This window comes from Sminthopsis crassicaudata, chromosome 4 (genome assembly GCF_048593235.1).
Source record: "Sminthopsis crassicaudata isolate SCR6 chromosome 4, ASM4859323v1, whole genome shotgun sequence".
NCBI classification, from domain to species: Eukaryota; Metazoa; Chordata; class Mammalia; order Dasyuromorphia; family Dasyuridae; genus Sminthopsis; species Sminthopsis crassicaudata.
In genome coordinates, this window is record NC_133620.1 from 156,825,654 (window position 1) to 156,848,722 (window position 23,069).

General features: G+C 34.7%; 1 pseudogene; it reads right to left on the reverse strand.

The window, feature by feature from the left end:
* Positions 1–8,654: 8,654 nt before the first annotated feature.
* Positions 8,655–10,772, reverse strand: LOC141565913 (SURP and G-patch domain-containing protein 1 pseudogene; annotated as a pseudogene).
* Positions 10,773–23,069: the final 12,297 nt, after the last annotated feature.

Below are 23,069 nucleotides of genomic sequence, written 5' to 3' on the forward strand. Positions count from 1 at the left end.
GGTTTCAGCTCCACTATCAGCACATACTTATTCTTAGGCACACATATTTTAGGTTGTTAATCTTTAGTGGAATATTAAGTATACATTTCACTCTTTTGTTAAATTTATCAAGGGACAAATTTTCTTGTGTCTTGGAAAAACATTTAATTTGCTAACATTGCTTTATTCCATTCTACTTTGTAGTGGCTATCCCTTCCTTAATAGCCATATTACTTTGGGTTTATATTTACCATTAGTCTACTTTTGTACATTATTAGCTCAACAAAGATCACCTACACTATGCAAATCACTGTTCTGGTTAGTGGAAAAAATATAAAGCTATTTTTTAAAGTTGCATTCCCCATACTAGAGGGAATAGGGCACATATAAAAATGATTATGTTACCAATTAAATTATGAAGATTAAAGAAGTATCTAAGAGCTGTACAACATACTAAAAGTTTGACATGAGATAAATTCAACCAGCTCAGGGATCAAGGAAGGTTTTGTAGAGAAAGGGGCATTTGATCTGAACTTTGAAGGATAGATAGGAATAAAAAATATATAATTATAATTACTGAGATCAATAACACTTGAATTCATCCATAAATCCCATTGTCTATAAAATTAGCCCAATCTAATCTAGCTAAAGCTGTTATTGCCTGGTAACATTTGCAGATTAAAATGCAAAAATCCCTTTTCCTTAATCAGCATCAAATAGTAAATGTTCGTAAGTTTATTAAAACCAATTGATGCAGACCAATGATGTAGATAAACTTCTAAGAACTAGTTAAGTTGAAAGTTTCTGTGTAGAATTTATTATACAAGCCTAAAGTTCTTTTAAAACATTAATTCATTAACAATTTTTATATGCTACAGCATTTAACTACAGCAAAAGAATGGATACAGGAGGATGAGTAGTACACCAAAAGAAAGGCTTTAATCTTCAGCACTCACTTGCTGAAGAACTTTGACACAATCACTTTACTTTTCTAAATCTTAATTTTATCAAATATAAAGAAAATAATTATATTGGATAATCAGTAAGGTCTCTTCCAGATCTCCAATTCAATCCTGTCAGTTTCTTTAAACACACACACATGTATGTGTGTGTTTATATATGTATATATATATATATATATATACATATATATGTATATATATGTGTTTTTATGTATACACACACATATATGTACATCTATATGCAGCATTTACAATTTTTACTCTTCCCAGGATCTCTACATTATCTGGTTGTACGGAAATTTCCTTAGCTAGTACAGCTATTAAAAGAACTTTAGAATTTTGTTGGTGATGTTTTTGTTCTTTTTTTTAATCTAGTTATTAGGTAATATGCCCTTTTAATGAAATCATTCACAATGAAGTAACCAGTTCTCTCCTTTTCTCAAGATAAATGTCCAATCATTGTGACACATAGGTCTTAAATTGAAGACTAATTCTTATCATAAGGCACATAAAATATAATCTAAGTCCAGAGTAAACCTGATGTATATTAAATGCTATGTAGCTTAAGATAGAACAAAATGCACAATTTCAAGAGATCATTAGAGGGAGTTATAAGAAAAAATTGAGTTTGTGGAAATTAAGTTAAGGGACTCTATTAGTCACCAAAACGTATACCAGTCTAATAAATATTTTGCAATAATGTATTTTCACTCAGAATAATTACCTCCTACTACTACAACTCATAGTTTTAAATGAAAGGAATACAGACATTTTCATATAGAGGATACAGAATTATTCTAGTGATGAAGATTCAAGATCCAGTCCTATATTGGAATATGAAGTAGTTATATTACATGAATATATATATATACATATATAAATATGTATATATATACACGTGTGTACATAGGTGTATATACACATATAAACAAATAAAATGCAGTAAAAATGCAGTATCTTCTATATTTTAGGTACACAGAAATCTTAACTAGGAGTTTAGAAGCTGCTTTTGTTTAGACCTGCTTCCTGATCTTTTCTAGACTGAAAGAGCTAGACTTTACCAGCAGAAGAACATTGTGGTATGAATTTCAAGTTCATTATGAGTCAGCAGTAGGATGTGGCAGCCAGAAGAACTAGTGTAATCTTGGGCTCTATTAAGAGACACAAAGCTTCCAGGAATAAAAAGGTCAAAGTACTTCTGTACTCTGCCCTGGTCAGACCACATCCTGAGTTCAGCTCTGGACACAAAGGTTTTTAAAGGACCTTGATAAGCAGAAGAGTGCCCAGAGGAAGACAGCAAGATCATGGGTCATAAGTAATATTATAAAAGAATTTGTTGAAAGTACTGGGGATATTTAAGCTGAAGAAAAGAACATTAAGTGGGGACATGATCATTGTATTTTTGTATTTAAAGTGCCATTATTTCAAAGAAGAATTATACATATGTTCTTAGCCCTACAAAATGGAACAAGGAGCAATGGATGGAAGTTTCAGTGTGGGAAATTGAGGCTTAATCTGAGAAAAAAATTCTAACAAAGCTAGATTGTGGTTTTGGAAGAATTGGATTGACTTCTATTTGAGGACTTTGAGTAAAGACCCGATCATTCTTGAGAAAATTATAATGGGGATTGCTTTAGGGGCATAGGTTGGACTAAATAACTGTTGAAGTTGTATTCATTTTTAAAATTTTGTGATTCAGAGAAAGAATCCTGATTGGAGAATCAGAAGACTTGGGCTCAACGTCACTTAACTTCTCTGGGCCTCAAATTTTTCATCTGGAAAATGAGAAAATTGTACTATATGACCTTTAAGTTCCCTTTCCTTTCTAGATTTATTTTCCTATGATTCTACTTTTTTTTACATATATTCCCAGCAATGTACTAAATTCTATATTGTACAAGACTTCACACAGTTTACAAGAAGCTTAACCTTTAGTGGAAAAGATAATTATATATATACATATATGTGTGTATGCATTGTATATTTACACATATGTACACATACATATACATATACTTGAAGTAATTTATGAATAAGACAAACATTTAAATGTTAAACTATATAACATAATCAATTATAAAATAAGATGATATTTTAAAAAAAGAATGATTTAATATAGACAAAGTATACTAATTGATTTAGAAAATAAAGAGAACAACATGATTTGAAGTCACCAGAAAACAAATTGGACTTGAGTTAGATTATAAAAGAATAGACAGAAACAAAGGAAGGGAGAGTGTTCTAAGAAATAATATAAGAATATGAGCAATGAAAAAGATATAGGAGTGAAAATAATCAATGTTCAGGAAAATTAGGTAATTAATCTCCTTTGCTATTCCCAAATGGTAATATACCACAACTCCCCCCCCCAAAAAAAAATCCATCAAACACCTTTCTTTTGTGTCTCTCCTATATTTACTTAATTGTTAATAGAACACTAATAAAATACAAGTTACTTGGGGACAAGGAGTGCCTTATGTTTGTATTTGTGTATTCCCAGTGCCTATCCCAATTGAGATCAAGGAAAGAAGATACATTTAATAATTGTTGTTGATGAATTGATTAATGAGCAGAGTAATGTGAGTAGAACCTCAGGTCCTGGATTCTAATAGATATTAGTCCAAGTACTTTTTGTGGAAAAGTGGATAAATCATCCTACCTCTCTTGATTTTATCTCCTTCTTTGGTAAAATAAAATAAATTATTAGATCATCATTTCCCAAATTGTTTCACAGAATCTAAGAATTATGCAGAATGTAAACAAGAATTCTGTGAAAATTTTCAATTCTAGAATTATTTTCCTTATCAAATATGAAGTATGAAAGTTTTAATGTATCAAAAATACTTAGAGAAAATTTGAAGCCATGAAAATAGATTTAATTCATTTTTGTTCCATTCTTCCCAGAAATATTTTTTCAGCTCCATCAATATATTTTAACTTGGGAAATGGAGTAGAAAAATATGAATAAGAATATTTTTTCTTGACTATGAGAAAAAAAGATGGACCTGGCTATTCATTACCTGGGCTGAGCATTATAGTAAGACTTATGATGAAAGGAAATAGTCAAAGCTAGGAAAGAAGAGGTAGCCCTTAAATAAGTGTGCTTGGCTAAAGAAGAAGGGGTCTATTTTGAATTCACATGCTACTCATTTTGAAGTTTTGGTTAAGTTAGACAAGGGTTGGATTGAAGTTTTATCTTTTCACTATTGAAAAAGATTTGCTCTTATCTTCTCTCCTATTATTAAATTGTGTTTCCAGCTTAATATCCAAGTTACTTTTTCGCTTTATATTAGCCACAATTAGTATCCTAGGTAGAGAGAAGTTTAGTGGCACAATGGATAGAATTCCCAGTCTGGGGTCAGGAATACCTATTTTTATAAGTTCAAATCTAGCCTTAAACATATAATATCTATATAAATTTTGGTGTCACTAAATCCTATTTGCTTCAGTTTCCTCATCTGTAAAGTGAGCTGAAGAAGAAGATAGAAAACACATTTCAATATTTTTCAAAGAAGAAATTAATAGGATAAAATGATAGGAAAAGTCTAAAATGAGAATAATTAATTTGAAATAAAAATAAAATCTGACATTTAAGGTTCAAAAAAATCATCTAAGCAAATACAAGAAGGAAGGGACATAGTCTAAGGGTAATTCATTTCAAAAACACCCAGGAGTTTTAGTCTAATCATAGCAGTATTGAACTAAGAAAAAAGAAAGAAAGGGGGAAAAGAAGTCTCCACATTTTAATTCAGATAGAAAATAAGTAACTGAAATTCATCTCATTAGTGAATTACTTCTGGTATTTTCACTCCCCCAAATTCCCCTCATAGAACTCAAGATCACTCTGGTCTTAGGGCAGTATTGTATATCTCATGGGAAAGCAAGTTTAGATACTGACTTATTGAGGTAACTCTCTGGAAGCATCCCAAGAGCCTTTTTGAAATAGTAGGTTAAAAATCATGGATCATATAATCTGTCAAACTCAAGAGGAAAAAAAGGGAGCAGCTATAGAGTTTTGTGGACTCATGAGGGAGAAGGAGATTCTTATAGAGGAGGGAGAGATTCAGAAATGAAGTAAGAGTTACAATTTAATCCTATATAATGCAAAATATTAACCCAAAAGAAAGAGTAATTGAATCATAGGAAAAAAAAAACAATTTCAAAAGCTTATTGAAATTTACCTTTGATTTATAGAGGGTGGGACCAAGATGGTAGAGAATAAGAAGGACATTGCTTGAACTCTTCCCAACTTCCCTCATAATCAACACTAGATCAAGCCTCTGAATGGAATTTTGAGTGACTGAACTCATAAACATTCATAGTGTAATAATTTTCCAGCTTAAGATATCTTGGAAGGACTTCAGGAAAGGTCTGTCTCATTGGGCAAAGGGAACATGGCCCAGAATAGGCACAGCACAGAGAGGCCTGGTGCAGGATGGCCTGGGATGGAGAGGACTGACATAGATTTAGTTGGAAGCTCTCAGACAAATGCAACAGCATTGATTATTCTGCCCTTCAGAAAGCCAATGGATCAGCAGACCAGCTGTGAGCTCTCCAATGCAACTACAAAAAGCAAATTATGAACCTCCAAATCCCAAAATAAGAGTCAGGACTTGGCCAGGTTCACCAAGTACAATGGGAAAGCCTGCAGCACCACCAATCCCAGTTCCAGTTCCAACCCAACATAAGCAGTAAGAGGCTGCTGTATCCTTACAAAATAGCTTGAGAAAATTTCCCCTGTGCACTAGGAACAAAGCTCAACTTTTTAAAATGAACCAAAAAGCAAAAAGAGGCCAGAGCATAGAAATCTACTTTGGAAACAGGGAAGAATCCAGAAGAGAATAGTGAAATCTCAAAGGGAGATATGAACTGGTCTCCAGCTCAAAAGGCTTTCTTGGAAGAGTTGAAAAAAAGACCTTAAAAGTGAGAAAGAATAAAAATGGGGAAAAGAAAAAAAGTGCTATGCAACAGAAATATGAAAGGTTGTGGGAAAGAGCTAACAGTTTAGAAAAGGAAACAGAAATTGACCAAAAAAAAAAAAAAACAACTCCTTAAACAACAAATTTGGTAAGATGGAAAATATATAAGGAAAAAAAAAACTTCTTAAATAATAAATTTTGTGACAGAACAGACCAAAACACAAACTCAGAAGAGAAGAAATCTCTTTGGTCTCATGCCTAATGGGGCTACTTGGAAATACTCATAAAAGTCTTCAAAAGGCAAATAAGAGAAATAGAAGAAAAAATGAGAAAAGAAATAAGAGGTATGCATGAGAAAGTCAATAGTTTGGAAAAGGAAGGAAAAATTGTCTGAAGAAAACAACTACTTAAAAAATAGAATAAACTAAATGGAAAAAGAGATAGAAAATGTAACTGTAGAAAATCACAAATGGAAGCTTTGTGAGACAGCAAGAAAAAAATCAAACAAACTAAAAAGAATGAAAAACAATGGAAGGAAATGTGAAATATCTCATTGGCAAAATAGCCAACCTGCAAAATAGATCCAGAAAAGATAATTTAAAAATTATTGGCCTACTTGAAAGCCATGGCCAAAAAAAGAGCCTAGATAACATTCTACAAGAGGTCATTTAAGAAAATTGCCCCAATAATTTAGAAACAGAGAGGAAAATACTTATGGAAAGATAGTTCTATCACATCTACAAAAAGATCCCACAAAGAAAAGCCCAAGGAACATTGTTCAGAAACTCTAAAACTATAATCTCAATGAAAGAATACTGCAATCTGCCAGACCAAAACAATTCAAATAATAAAGAGCAATAGTCAGGATTATCCAGGATCTGGCAGATTCTACAATAAAGGATCAGAGGGAAGGCAAAGGACCTGGGTTTACAAGTAAGAATTAAATACCCAGTGAGACTCAGCCTCATCATTCAGGCAAAAAGATGAATCTTCAATGATGTAAGAGACTTTCAGGTATTTTTATTGGGGAAAAAAAAACAGAACTAAACAGGAAATTTAATCTACAAACACAGAGCTCAAGAGAAGCATGGAAAGGAAACAAGGGAAAAATTATATATATAAAACTGTTTACATCCCTAGATTAGAAAATTATATCTGTAATTCTTTAATTATAACTTTTTATTTACAAAACATGAATGGGTAATTTTTCAACACTGACCTTGCAAAACCTTCTGTTCCAACTTTTCCCCTCCTTTTCCCCACACCCTCCCTTAGATGGCAGGTAGTCTAATACATGTTAGATATATTAAATTATATGTTAAATACAATATATGTATACATATTTATACAGTTATCTTGCTGCACAAGAAAAATCAGATCTATAAAGAAGGGAAAATATTAGAGATGGAAAACAAAAATGCAAGCAAACAATAACAGAAAAAGTGGAAATGCTATGTTGTGGTCTTCAACCATTTCCCATAGTTCTTTGGGTGTACCTGATTTTCTTCATTACTGGACAATTGGAACTGGTTTTGAAGAGAGCCACATCCATCAGAACTGATTATCATATAGTATTGTTGTTGAAGTGTGTACTGATCTCCTGGTTCTACTCATTTCATTTAAGATCAGTTCATGTAGGCCTCTCCAAGCCTTTCTGAAATCATCCTGCTGATCATTTCTTACAGAACAATAATATTCCATAACATTCACATACCACAATTTATTCAGCCATTCTCCAATTGATGGGCATCCATTCAATTTCCAGTTTCTAGTCACTATTTAAAAAAAGGGGCTGCTACAAACATTTTTGCACATTCACATCCCTTTCCCTTCTTTAAGATCTCTGGGATATAAGCCCGGTAGTAACACTGCTGGATAAAAGGGTATACACAGTTTGATAATTTTTTGAGCAAGGTTCCAAATTGCTTTCCAAAATGGTTGGATCTGTTCACAATTCTATGAACAATGTATGAATGTCCCAGTTTTTCCACATCCCTTCCATCATTAGCCAATCTGACAGGTGTGTATTGGTATCTCAGAGTTGTCTTAATTTGCATTTATCTGATCAATAATGATCATTATGGACTAGAAATAGTTTCAATTTCTTCATCCGAAAATTGTCTCTTTATATCCTTTGATCATATATCAATTGGAGAATGGCTTAATTTCTTATAAATTTGAGTCAGTTCTCTATATATTTTGTAAATGAAGCCTTTATCAGAACCTTTCATAGTAAAAATGTTTTTTCCAATTTATTGCTTCCCTTCTAATCTTGTCTATATTAGTTTTGTTTGTACAAAAACTTTTTAACTTACTATAATCAAAAATTTCTATTTTGTGATCAATAATGATATCTAGTTCTTCTTTGGTCACAAATTCCTTCCTCCATAGGTCTGAGAGGTAAACTATTCTATGTTTTTCTAATTTATTTATAATCTCATTCTTTATGCCTACATCATGAACCCATTTTGACCTTATATTGGTGTATGAATGTCAAGTATGGATCAATGCCTAGTGTCTGCCATACTAGTTTCTAATTTTCCCAGCAGTTTTTGTCAAATAGTAAAATCTTATCCCGAAATCTGGGATCTTTGGTTTTGTCAAACACTAGATTGCTATAGTTATTAACTATTTTGTCATCTAAACATAACCTATTCTATTGACCAACTGGTCCATTTCTTAGCCAATATCAAATGGTTTTGGTGACTGATGCTTTATAATATGCTTTTAGATCAGGTACAGCTAGGCCACCTTCATTTGTTTTTTTTTTTTCCCATTAGTTGCCTTGAAATTCTTTTTTTTTTTTTTTTGAAGGAGAGTACTGTGACTTTTAATACATTTTACAATATTTGCAACAAAGAAAAAAAAGACAGGGTATGGGGGTGGGAATAATGCAGTTCTGTAACATTTCACAGTAAAATTACATTTGTACTGAAAATACTTTTTTTTTTTTTGGGGGGGGGAAATAGTAGTAAGGTCTTCTGGGATTGTTCAGCGGATTAGGTCGGAATCTGTAGGCCAACATCATTCTTTTACGGAATGCTTCATACTCATCATCTTCTTTAGAGAGCTCAGCAGGCCGGTCAATGCCAAATCCAGCTCCATCCACTGCCGTTGTACCCTTGTTAACTGGGTTTTTGATCCCCTGCCCTTCTGAGCCAAGGCCTTCACCTTCCTTCCAGCCCATCTTCCCCAACATTTGGTAACCAATATTCTCCACAGTCAACTTGAATTCTTTGTACTCTGAGTAGTCTGGCTCACGACCCTCCTTTAATGCCTTGAATGTCTCCATGAACTTCTCCAGCTCATCAGGGGGCAAGAAATCACCAATGAAGTGCTTTCCTCTGCCCATTTTAGTCAACTGCTCTGCCCATTCTCTTGTCTCGTCCATCTCCATGCGACGCAGCTGGTGCTCCCATGTTCCCAGCTCATTGTCTACCTCCTCATCACTATCATAGTCATGCTGGTGTTGCTGGACTGCTTTCTCCCACATAAGCTGCATGTCCTGCATGGCCCGCTTGTGCTTCATAATCATGTCATACATCTGCTGCATCTCCTGCTGTTCTTTCAGCTGTTTTTTCTGGGCATCAGAGAGTTCTGTCACCCCGACAAGGCCAACAGGTTTTCCTTTCTCATAAGCAAGCCCTTTAAGGTCCTGAACTGATAGAGGGGAAGGGGAAGCATCCACATCCTGCTGGACCATTTCAGGAGGAGGCAGTTCAATCTTCTCCTCTTCTGGTCCCCATCTACTCTTCCTTTTCTTCTTGGTTGTAGTTGCAGCCACTGCCTTGCCAGGAGCTAGAGTGGTGGAAATGGTGGTGGTGGTGGAGGAGGACGAAGGGGACATAGATGAAGAGGAAGAAGAGGCTTCGGAGGTGTCTTCCGTTTCAGACCAAGATCAGGTGTGGGGCTTGTACCTACGGAGCTCGCCTTGGCTTTCCGGAACTCCTCCAGTTTCTGTCGGTAGTATTTATATCCTTTGCTATTTGGCTCATATAAAAACCTGAATGCATGGTTTTCCCTGTTGTTCTGCAAGGCAATTGTTTCCACTTCTGGACCCCCATCAGCTATAAACCTGGCCAGCTTCTCAGCAAAAGTCTTGGTCTCTTCATCCTCTGGGGGTGAAACTTTCTGAGAAGATGGTGTCTGGGCATTCTGGTTTTCCTTTTTCATCTCTGCCACTTTCTTTCTGTAGTACAGGAATTCTCTGCTGTTCTTATCATGCAAAAATGAAAATGCAGGGTTATCTTTGTAGTCTTCCATAGCAACCTTTTCTAATTCAGGGCCTCCTTCTGCCACAAACCTGGCCAATTTCTCTACCACTTTCCGGGTCTCTGCAACCTCTGGGGGTAAAATTTTAATTTCCAACCACTGCTCATAATCTTCCTCGTCATCATCATCTGGAGAATGGAAGACACTCAGGCGATTAGCCACAGGGCTCTGCTTGGCATGAGAGTAGTTTTTTACTTGATTGAGAGGGCTGCTTACTCCCAGGCTGGGTCTCTTTCCAATCAAAATTGGTTTTTCCCCAGTACTTGAGGTAGAGTCATTGGAGGGAGCACAGGCAGAACTTGGAGAAGCATCTGTACAGGATCTTTCCTTCTGCAGCTTCAGAAACTGCTGCAGGAAGCTACCATAATTGGCAAACTTGTTAGAGACAGAAGCAGCATTTGGTGCACTTGCAATTTCTCTTGGTGGTGGGGGCTGGGGAGTGGCCACATGACTCTGCTTGGCTTGTTGCTCCATTTTGGCCTCAATTTCCCGCTTCTTCTGAGCAATAAGTTCCTCTTGATGGAGAATATTCATGTTCATCTTTCCAGATTTTGGTGGTGCAATTTCAAACCACCTGTTGGCTTTTCCTGCAACATCCCGACTGTCCATCTTGAGGTCCTCAATCCCACAGTGCACCGCGCCCCCAGTTGCCTTGAAATTCTTGACCTTTTTTTCTTCCATATGAATTTTGTTATTTTTTCTAGGTAAGTAAAATATAATGGTGTATTATCCTGGGGATGATTTTCTGTATTCATTATGGAGATTGGTTTATAATTTTCTTTCTCTGTTTTCAACCTATCTGGTTTAGGTATCAGTATCATGTCAGTGTCATAAAAGGAAATTGGAAGGACTCCTTCATTCCCTAATTTTTTTTCAAATAGTTTATATAGCATTGGGGCTAATTGTTCTTTAAATATTTGGTAGAATTCACATATAAATCCATCTGGTCCAGGGCATTTTTTTTAGGGAGTTGATTAATAGTCTGTTCAATTTCTTTTACTGAAATGGGACTATTTAAATAATTTACTTCTTCCTCTGTTAAATCTGGGAGGCCTATATTTTTGGAGGTAGTCATCCATTTCACTTAGATTATCAAATTTATTGGTATAAAGTTGGGCAAAGTAACTCCTTAATATTGCTCTAATTTCCTTTTCATTGGTGGAAAGTTCTCCCTTTTCATTTTTAAGACTAACAATTTGATTTTCCTCTTTCCTTTTTTCTAATCAGATTTACCAAAGGTTTATCTATTTTATTGGTTTTTTCATAAAACCAACTCTTAGTTTTATTTATTAATTCAATAGTTTTTTTTTTTTACTTTCAATATTATTAATTTCTCCTTTTAATTTTGGAATTTCAAGTTTAGTATTTTATTGGGGGTTTTTAATTTGATCTTATTCTAGCTTTTTTAAGTTGCAAGCCTGTAATGCTCTAGAATTGTGAGGGTCTGGTCATCTGCTCAATTATAATCCTTCTCTGGTTGGAGATCTGTAAAATTTTTTCCTCTGTGTGCAGGTTTCTTGGGATCTCTGAATCTCCTCCAACTCTTGTCCTTTCTCAAATCAGACTGGTCTCCTTTCAGCCTGCCTGGCATCAAGACTTTATCCCAGAGTCGATCTCTCAGACCCAATGCTGCCCTTCTTTTATATAATGAAAGGGCTTCTGGGAAACATTACTTCAACCAATGAGCTTGCTCCTCCTAGAATTCATAAGGTGTAAACTCCCTTTAAAGGCCCAAACCAAAGGTCTGAGCCAGAGAACTGTCAAGTCAACCTGAATTCTCACCTTGTCACTGTCCAGACAACCTGAGTTCTCACCTTGTCACTGTCCAGACAACCTGAGTTCTCACCTGGTAATCCTAACATTCTGGGAGGAACCACTTCAACCAATGAGCTTGCTCCTCCCAAACACTCAAGCTCTTCCCCAGGAATTCACAAGTCAAACTACCAGGAAAGGCCAGAACTAGAAAACTGTCAAGTACCGACTTAGCACTTAGTAAAAACCCAATATCTCATTATCTCTTTAGCACTTTGTAAGAACCCAACACAAGCCCAATTCATTGATCTTCTCTTTCTCTATTTTATTCAAGTAAGCCTCTAAAGATATCAAATTTTCCCTTATTACCACTTTGGCTGCATAACACAAATTTTGGTATGATGTCTCATTGTTGTCATTATCTTGGGTGAATTTATTAATTGTGTCAATAATTTGCTGTTCCACCCATTCATTCTTTAAGGTGAGTTTCCAATTACTTTTTGGTCTATTTACCCCTAACTTTTTGTTGAATGTAGTTTTTATTGCATCATGAGCTAAAAAGAAAGCATTTACTAATTCTGCTTTCCTGCATTTAATTTTGAGGTCTTTATGACCTAATATATAGTCAATTTTTGTATAGATTCCATGAACTGCTGAGAAGAAAGTGTAACTCCTTTCTGTCATTATTAAGATTTCTTCAAAGATCAATCATGCCTATTTTTTCTAATTTTCTATTTACCTCTTTAATTTCTTTCTTATTTGTTTTGTGGTTTCATTTATCTAATAATGAGAGTGCAAGGTTGAGATCTCTCATTATAGTTTTGCTGTCTATTTCTTCTTGCAACTGTCTTAACTTCTTCTTTAGGAAGTTAGATGGTATACCACTTGGTACATATATGTTTGTATTGATATTGCTTCATTGTCTATGCTACCCTTTGGCAAGATATAGTTTCCTTCCTTATCTCTTTCAATTAGATCAATTTTTGCTTTTGCTTGATCTGAGATAAGGATGGCTACCCCTGATTTTTTTACTTTACCTGAAGCACAATAAATTCTACTTCAGCCTTTTACCTTTACTCTGTATGTATCTCCCTGCTTTAAATGTGTTTCCTGTAAACAATATATTGTAGGGTTCTGACTTTTGATACAGTCTGCTATCCACCTCCACTTATGGGAGAGTTCATCCCATTCACATTTATGGTTAAAATTACTAATTCTATATTTCCTGTCCTCTTATTATCCCCAGATTATGCTTTTCTTTTTCTTGCCCCCCCTTACTCCCTTTCCCAGTATTAAACTTATGGCTACCACTTGTCTCACACATCTCTCCCTCTTTAGAATTCCTCCCACCCCCTTTGAAACCCTTCCCTTTTCTTGTACCTTTCCTTTATTACTCTTTTCCTTTTCCCTTTTCCTCTCCCACTTTTTAATGAGGTGAGAGAAGTTTCTCTATAAACCAAATAGGTCAATTATTTTCTCTTTGAGCCAACTCTGATGAAAGATTCACACAATGTTTCTCCCCCTCTCTAAATTCCCTCAGATATGATAAGTTTCCTTTGCCTCTTTGTGGGATGTAGTTGTAGTTCCTGTTTTCCCTTTTTCTGATGCTATTCCCTTTCCATTTCTACTTGCCTTTTTTATGTTATATTAGTAAAATCAAATTATACATGTACTCTTTATGTATATCCATAACAGAAATACAGTTTTCAAGAGTTCTTTTTACCTTTTTCTGCTTCTCTTGAGTCCTATGATTGGAGATCAAAATTTTTGTTAAGTTCTGATTTTTTCCTTAGAAACAAATGCAATTCATCTGTTTCATTAAATGTCCATCTTCTTCCCTGCAAGAAAATGCTTAGCTTATCTGGGTGATTTATTCTTGGATGCATTCCAAGTTCTTTTGCCTTTTGGAATATGGGATTCTAGGCCCTTCCATCTTTTAATGTGGAAGCAGCTAGATCTTGAGTGATCTTTATTGTGGCTCCTCAGTATTTGAACTGTTTTTTTTTCTGGCTGCTTGTAATATTTTTTCCTTAGTCTGATAGTTCTGAAATTTAGCCACAATATCCCTTGGAGTTTTTATTTTAGGGTCTTTTTCAAAAGGTGTTCAATGAATTCTTTCAATGCCTATTTTAGCGTCTGGTTCTATTACATCTGGGCAGTTCGCTTTGTTGATTTCCTGTAAAATGGTATCTAGGCTCTTTTTTTTCATCATAGTTTTCAAGAAGTCCAATAATCCTCAGATTATCTCTCCTAGATCTATCTTCCAGGTCTACTGTTTTTCCAAGTAGATATTTAACATTTTTTCTAATTTTTCATTTTTTTTTTTTTTTGGTTTTGCTTTACTGATTGATTCTTGATATCTCAATGAATCATTCATTTCTATTTGTTCAGTTCTAATTTTAATGAGTTATTTTTTCATTAGCTTTTTAAACTTCTTTTTGTATATGTCCAATTGAGTTTTTAAATGAGTTATTTTGCTCTGTGGAATTTTTTTCCATTTCACTAATTTTCATTTATTTATTTCCTGAGTTATTTTCTTTTTCCAATTCACAAATCCTACTTTCCTGGTAATTCTTTACCTTTTCCAATTCACAAATTCTGTTTTCCTACACTTCCTGGGAGTTCTTTACCTTTTCCAATTCACATTTCAGAAAGTTGTTACTCTCTTGCCTAGCTTCTCCTTCCTTTCCCCATTTTTTTCCTAGCTGTCTTTTAATATTTTTTAATAGTTCCTTCTATTCTTCTATGAGAGCCTTATGTGATGGGGACCAGGTTACATTCCCCCTTTGGGGAGAAAGGAAGGAATCGAACCTCCAAAGAATTGATTTCAAGTCAACCCCATAACCTTTATGACTTTCTCAAAAAGATATTAGTAACAATCATTACATAACTTTGCCATAGTTAAATCATGGAAACTGTCTGTTATTAGTCTCCTTGGGGTTGAAAACCTGTTCTCTTTCTGTATATATCTCCCTGCTATTGATGGTCATTTTTATTTTTTTTAACCCATTTTTTAAAGCCTTTAGGGTCTGACTTCAGGGCAAGGAGGTTACCAGCTTCCTCTGCAAACAGGGATAGATATATGGACAATAGCTGTCCTGCAAAGGGCTGCAAAGAGAGGCCCAGCTGCAGTAGCATTCTGGGAAATCTCCACACCGGAAGTGACTCTGACTAAAGCCTGGGTCTCTTGCTCTCAAGCTGTGGAAGTGCCCTGAAAGAAGCCCTGCTGTGAGGATTAGCAACTGCCTTAGGTCTAGAAGCTGAGCAGAGACAGTGTCACTGCCCCCCCACAAAAGCCACTTTGGGTAATAGCAATTGCCCTATACCTCACTGCACTGAAAGTGTCTCTGCCCTGGGGAGGACAGTTGTGCTGTGGAAATTCTATTGTGCCAGGCCGAGCCTCCCACTGTGAAGATTAAAGGCTGCCCTGAGCTTTGCCCCACTGCTGTGAAGATTTGTGATGGCCTGGTGAAAGGCCGGTGCTGCAGAATGTTGTTGCACAACTGTGTTGTATTCTCTGTTGAGTTACTCACTTCTGGTTTTGGGTGGGTATAACTAGATCCTGTTAGGTTCTGGCATTTTTTTAGAGTACCCTTTACCTTTGGCTTTAATTTCTCTGGTGGTCTACTGCTTTGCAACCAAAGCAGAGTTGCCAATCTATGGTAGAGTCCACCTTATAATTTTTTCAGCCATGGCGACAACCCTCACTCCCAGTCTGCTCTATTTGCTAATCTCTCCTACCTCCCTGCTTGCACTGGCCTACTCCCTCCACTCAGGACAAACCTTTTCTGGCAATCTTCTAGATTAGCTTCCACTGGTAAATTGTTGTACGCCCAATCTTTGTGAATTTAACCAGTCAAGCACTATTTTTGAGACTGATTTTAAAAATTAGTAATGAGGATATGAGAGGAGCTTAAAAAGTTGTGTGTGCCTTCTCTGCCATCTTGACTCCACCTCCCATATATTATTTATAACAAAGGAAATCAAGTTATTTTTTTCTGAACACAATAAAAGTATTTTACTATATACCCAATGCTTCCTGAAGTAAAAATTCAACAATAACAAGAAACAACATTGATTCAGAGAAATAAAGAAGTGTGTGTGTGTGTGTAAGTATAATTTAATGAAAAAGTTCCAACTATTAATATAGTTCTAGAAATGCTAACTTTAGCAATAACAAGAAAACAAAATTAAGTATGTAAATATCAGAAAGGAGAAGACAAAATTAAACTTATTTTCAGATTGCACGTGTGACGTTATATACAGAAAATACCATAGATTCAATAAATAAATATACTGAGGTGATAGCACCTTCCATAAAGTGCATGCTATAAAGTCTAGACTAGCTCTGTGGAGGACCTTGGGATCAGCCTGAGTCCTTAATCTTAGTGGGGGAGTGAAGGAGGCAGGAGAGCTACCACATGGCTGGTCAAAGATGGAGTCTAGAATCTGGAATATGGCTGCTTCTTTTGTGTCTGTGGCTGAGAGCTGTGGCTGACAGAGCCTTCTGTGTCTGAAACTTCCTTAAATCCCTCAGTACGATTACATCACTACAACATACTGGGCACACACAACCATTATATAACTATAGAGAACCATTATCTCACCTTGAATAGATGTTTAAGTATAAGCACCATGCTGATCTAGATTCAAGTACACTTTTTCAGAGCTCTGGCCCTCTACAGGATGCATATAAAATAACATTTTAAGATCATCAGCATTTTTTTATATAGCACTAAAAAACCCTGAAATAAATAGTAATAAGAAAAATGTCTTTCAGCATATTCACAAAATATTTATTCATAAAATATTGGTATATTAGTACCAATGTAAATGGAAATTTATATAGATACAATGACATAACACTTTACATATATAAAGTGTGATGATCAGAGAGCTATTTAGTGCTCAGAATTAGGCCATACCAATATAATATATATTGTTAAAATATTTTAATTTATAGATTGATTGCTATGCCAATAATGAAAGAATATAATATATATGTAATATATGATATGTAATATAACAAGACAAAATAATACAAAATGCTTTTGGAGAAGCAAAATATTTAGAATTTCAAGAGAAATCATAAAAAATAGAAATTAAATCTATCAGACTTCAAATACATATAATTAAACAGTATTCATCAATAATATTTGATCTTTCTTAAAAACAAAAAGGAGAACATTGGAAGAAACAAGTTAAAGAAGAAATTTAATTTTTTTTAATCATCCAGCATTCAACATAAAATAACATAGATTACTGGGAGAAGGGTTTTTTGGGGGAGGAAGATGGATATCTTGTTTTGTGGGAAAGATTTCATAAATAAAGTATAGAAACACTTGACAGCATTTAATAACCAAAGAGCATAAATTACTTTGAAAAGATTCCTTATTCAATAAGAACTACTGGGGAAATAGAAAAACATATTTTTAAATAGACCTTAATCACCACAATACACTTAATAATATGATAGACTTAAAATGGATAAATTGAACAAATATAAAGTCACATAATAAAAATTATAATAAAAATAAAAATTATGGATAGGGTTAAATTTCATAACCATGCAAGGAATATTAATTCATAAAATACAAAGTGAACACTGACTGAAATAAAATTTTAAAACCATTTCGTAAATAACATCATTGTAACTGGAATAAGGAGAAAGAGAACAAGTGAGTAGAATTATTTGCATTAAATATCTGTAATAAAAGTCAGAGATCTAAAATTTATGCAGGGTTATTTCTAAAAATACACAATAGCAGGAATCAACCATTCCTCAATGCACAAAAAAAGTCTTCAAAAGTTGTGAAGTTTTCAAAAGAGGAAATGTAATCTGTCAACAAACTGTCTTTTGTAGAGATGTTCAAAACCACAAATAGAATGAGAAATGCTAAATAAAATATACATGTTTCAAATATACCAATTGAGCTAACAAAGGTGCTTTTTTAAAAAAGGGAAATGCATTTCTTTATGGTATATGCAATGACACACATTATTTCCTCTCTATATTTGCTATAAATTGGTTCAATCATTATGAAAAAAAAAATCTAATCTGGAACTATCTTCCAAAAATTTTATTGAAGAAAGAGCCTATATTTACAAAAACTTCATAACAGAATTATTTTTTATAATAAAAGGCTAGAATACAATTGGGAAATGGATGAACAACTTATGGTATATGGACATAATGCCATATTACTATAATAAAAATCATATTTGTACATGGGAATATACAGAAGTGATATAGAATAAGAAAAGAGTCAAAAGAACAAAATGCATGAATATAAAATTGCAAATAATGTCAATATGGAGTTTTAGAAACAAAATTTAACTCAAATACAATAATTGATATTGTGAGATTGTCAAAATTAAAGGACACATTTCATTTTTTAATGATCTTATAAATTGAGGACATTTTTTGAGGAAAATTCCTCCAGGAAATAAGCTTCATTAAGGGAATATTTAAATATTTGTTTGGAAGTTCTCATTGTGCCAAAACAAAAGTAAATCTTTTCCCCCCCAAAAGACATTATATTTTATCCTTGATCCCCTGATCCCTAGGCCCTGTGATTTTTGAACTCTGCCAATTCTCTATTTTGTAATACAGCTCCTTCCCACTAAGAAACCCCACTATCTGTTTTACTCTCAAGCTTCTAAATGCTACAAAAACAAATTATAAAATAACGTAATTTAGATTCATTAATTATTCTTGTTTCTAACCTTAAATGGACGTGGGTCTTTTTATTCTTCTCTAAGTGATTCTCTATCAAACTCCATTCTATTCAAACTATCTCCTCTGTTCTCAACCCTGAATTTTACCCTCACCTTTACCTTTTCCTAATAACTTTTTCTCCCATGAGATTAATTATATTACCTCAATGATCCCCTTACCTATACACCTATCCCTAATAAATACCTCAGTCTCTTTGAGGCTTCAAAACTGCGATGAAGGAGACAGAGCTAAGATGAGTAAAGGAGGGAACTTGCCCAGACTCTCCTCCAAACTGCTTCAAATTCCTTTAAATAATGACAACAAATTTTAGAGCATCAGAACACTCAAAAATATGGAGTAGAGTATATTCCAGCTGAAGGCAACTTAGAAGTTCAGCAGAAAATGTGGGAGAAAATGCAGCCCCAGAACCAGCCTTAGCCTTAGACTACCTGACTTCTGAATCAATGGCAGTACTGGTGACTTCTAGACTTCTAAACTCAGAACCACCAAACAGTAGCTGAAAGATCTGTGAAACTATAGTGGGAATGAATGTAATCCCACCATAGGCCTGGCCTCGGCCCCAGATCCTGCATACACCCCAGCATTAGTGAGATGAAACTTCTGAATCAGCAGCAGTACTGGAGCCTTCTGAACCTTTCAGCCCAGAGACACCAGAGAGGTCTCCGATGGTCAGTGGAGAGGGTCTGTGGCAACAGGGTGGAAGTCTGGTTGTATAGTCCCAGTGTAGCCCTCATCAGCAGTCATCTGAGTCCCAGCCTGGGCCAGCACACTAGACCCTACACTACAGTGGAATGTGGACACAACTAACAACTCCAGGTAAAAAAGAAAGCTTGTGGTCAGATTCCTAGAAGGATTTTTGAAAACAGTTGCACAAAATCCCTAAAGCTTAGGACAGTGCACCCTCCAACCTGGAAACAGAGCCCTACTTTAACAAAGAGTTAAAAGCCTAGTAATAGGTTAGGAAAATGAGCAGAAAACAAAAACAAAAATGTTTCTGACCATTGAAAGTTATAATAGTGACAAGAAAGCTCAAAAAGCTCAAAATACGCAGTCAGAACATAGTAACAAAGTCAAAGCTCCTACATCCAAAGGCTCTAAGAAAAATAAGAATTGAGCTCTGACCAGTAAAGAGCTCAAATAGGAGTTTGAAAATCAACTATGAGAAATAGAGGAAAAATTAGGGAAAGAATTTGAAGAGGTGCAAAAAGGAAATTTTTAAAACTGCTAGTGAGGAGAAGAATGCCTTAAAAAAATTAACCAATTGAGAAAGGAAATAGGAAAGCTCACTTAAAAATAAAATTGAGCAAATGGACTTTAAGTGAAATCAACATACAATAAAACAAAATCAAAAAATGAAAAAAATAGAAAAAAAATGAAATATGTCAGTGGAAAAACAACTGACCTGGAAAATATATTCAAGAGAGATAATTTAAAAATTATTGGTCTACCTGAATGTCATGACCAAAAAAAAAGAGCCTGCACATCATCTTTCAAGAAATTATCAAGAAAACTTTCTTGATATTTTAGAACCAAAGGGTAAAGTAGAAATTGAAAGAATCTAACAATCACCTCCTGAAGATATCCCAAAATAAAAAATCCCAGGAATATTATAGCCAAATTCCAGAACTCTGGTCAAGGAGAAAATATTGTAATCTTTCAGAAAGAAACAATCAAACATAGTAGAGTTTTAGTTAGAGTAACACAAAATCTAGCAGCTTCTACAATGAAGGACCAGAAGGCTTGTAAAATGATATTCTAGAATGCAATTGAGTTAGGATTGCAACTAAGAATCACATAGTCAACAAAACTGAATATAATTCTTCAGAGGAAAAGATAGTCATTTAATGAAACAGGATTTTCAAGTATTTATGAATAAAAAGACTAAAAATGAATGGCAAATTTGATTTTCAAGTTAGGACTCTGGAGAAGTATAAGGAGGTAATCAGTAAAGTAATATCATAATGGAATTAATAATATTTATCCATTTACATTGCTCCATAGGAAGATGATACTTGCAACTCATTAAAATGTTCCAATTATTATGACATTTAAAAGAAATATATATATAGACAGAGGGCATGGGTGTGAGTTGAATATGAATGAATAATATCTTTTTTAATGATGAAATTAAAGGGTGAGAGAGGAATGTACTGGAAGAAAGGGAAGGGAGAAGTGAAATGGTGAAAATTATATGTCATTAAAAAAGGGAAGAAAAAGCTTTTACAGTGGAGGGGAAGAAGGAGAAGAGAGGGTGAGTGAGTGAGAGAACTTTATTCTCATCAGAATTGGCTAAAATAAGTAATAACATATATACTCAATATGGACATAATAATCTATCTCATCCTGAAAGAAATTAGTAGCAGAATGAGATATGGGAAAGGGAGTTGGGGGGGGGTAAAAGAGAGGGGATATTGGGAGAGAGAGTGATCATTAGCAAAATTTTACTATCATATGATAATTTTAGTTGCCTAAAGATTGATTGACCCCCAAATTTTATGGAAAATAATGCAAATATAAATAATGAAAAGCTTTATTTTTAAGAAATTGAAGTAGGACTAGTATGATTTAATGTTGAGATAGAAATGAAAACATTATGGAATGTAAATAGCACATGAGCTTTTCAAAGAAAATGCTGCCAAAAGACTAAAAACTATTATATTACTTTAAAAACATGCAAAACTGTCCTCTAAGTTATACCATAGTCTGTAATTGAGAAAATCTTTCTTCAGATAAATATAAAAATAGGTTAAAATACAGTAGTTTAACACAATCACCTTTATTTGCATGGTATAGGGGAAAAGACATAAAATATGGTAGTTCAATGGTATTTTCTTTATCAGATTCAGTTTTCTGAATTACCCAGTTCCTGTGAGATAGAAGTATGCTAAGGTATGACTATAGCTTCTAACCTTGGAACTTTGATAGAAATAAGATATGTATCTCTTGGGGCTATCTCAGGGAGAAGTATAATTAAGTGAATATAAACAAATCTACATGTTGCCACCATTTCTCAAATCTAAATATTGTGTTAAGCCTAGCTGGGCTCCATTGCTTTAGCTAAGCTGTATGGCAGGAATCTGGTCTGCCTTTGTTCCCCTCTGTAAGAACTGATGCATTTCAAGTCTCTAATCAGCATTGTCTGTCCATTTGCTCAGCTAATCTTCTGGCAATGTGTGATGAACAATCTGTCTATTGACTATCTCAGCAGTTGCTAGCCCCTCCACCCTCACCCCATGTTGATCTTCATCTAGTTTTTGCTGGCTGCTCTTTTTCCTTTAAAAGGAAGAGAGAAGGGGGGAGGAGAAAATTCTCTCTTTTCTTCCCCTCCCCCAACCCCTATTTCTCCTCCCTGATACCCTTCTCTTCTCAATCACTTCTTTTGGAATCCGGGAAATGTGGCTTGGCTCTTGGTTTTTCCTTGGATAATTAGTTCATTCTTGCCACCCTTCTTTCTCTCCGTCACAAGGGCTATCTCTGCTTTGTTTCACAGCTTTGTTTTCACATCTAAGAGAATGAATTTATAGAGAATAGGAACATTTTGGTAACAGCTGTCATCACATCATCCAGAAAGTGCTAGTGATTAACGGTTTTTATTTAAGAGGCATGGAGGCTAGAGAAGAAGAATGGAAGGATATTGACCTCTATGTGATTATAATAAACACACAAATTTGCCAACGGGCCTCTTCATTACACATTGTAGAGTACAGTACAAATCATGGAAAATCATTGTTGGGTTTTTTATTCAAAATTTTTTATATTCTATTCTCTTCTTGGAATACAAGGAAGGAAAGAAAAACTGACTTCACTTGTGCATTTGTTTTTAAAATCCAATGTAGAGAATTGTAGTGTAGTGGAAAGAGCTTGGTGTGACACACATTTGGGTGTAAGGCTGTCTTGACATTGATTGTGTGCCCCTGAAAAAGTCATTTGTTTCTTGAGCCAAACCATCCTCATCTGTAAAATGAGAAAGCTCAGAGCAGCTGGGTGGTGCAGTGGATAGAACACCAGCCCTGAAGTCAGGAGGACTTGAATTTAAATCTGATCTCAGATACTTAACACTTCCTACCTATGTGATCCTCCCCAAGTCACTAAACCTCAATTGCCTCAGCAAAAAGAAAAGGAGAATACCTCAGCAATACTTAATGGTCTCTCTCTTTTCTGAAATTGTTTGGTGAAAGAAGCTTTACAAAGTTTAAACACTTTGAACAGTAAATTGTATGATTTCATGAAAATTAGTTTAGGGAACTCCATTATGGGAGCTCTAGTCACTAATCTGTACATGATTTGGAGATAATCATGGGGAACTTCTTGAGGTACCAAGAAGTCAAGATATTTTCAAACGGTCATTGGAGGCAGTTAGGTAGCACAGTTGATAGTGTCTGTATATGGATTCAGGAAGACTCATCTTTCTAAATTCAAATCTAATTTCAGACATGTATTAGTTAT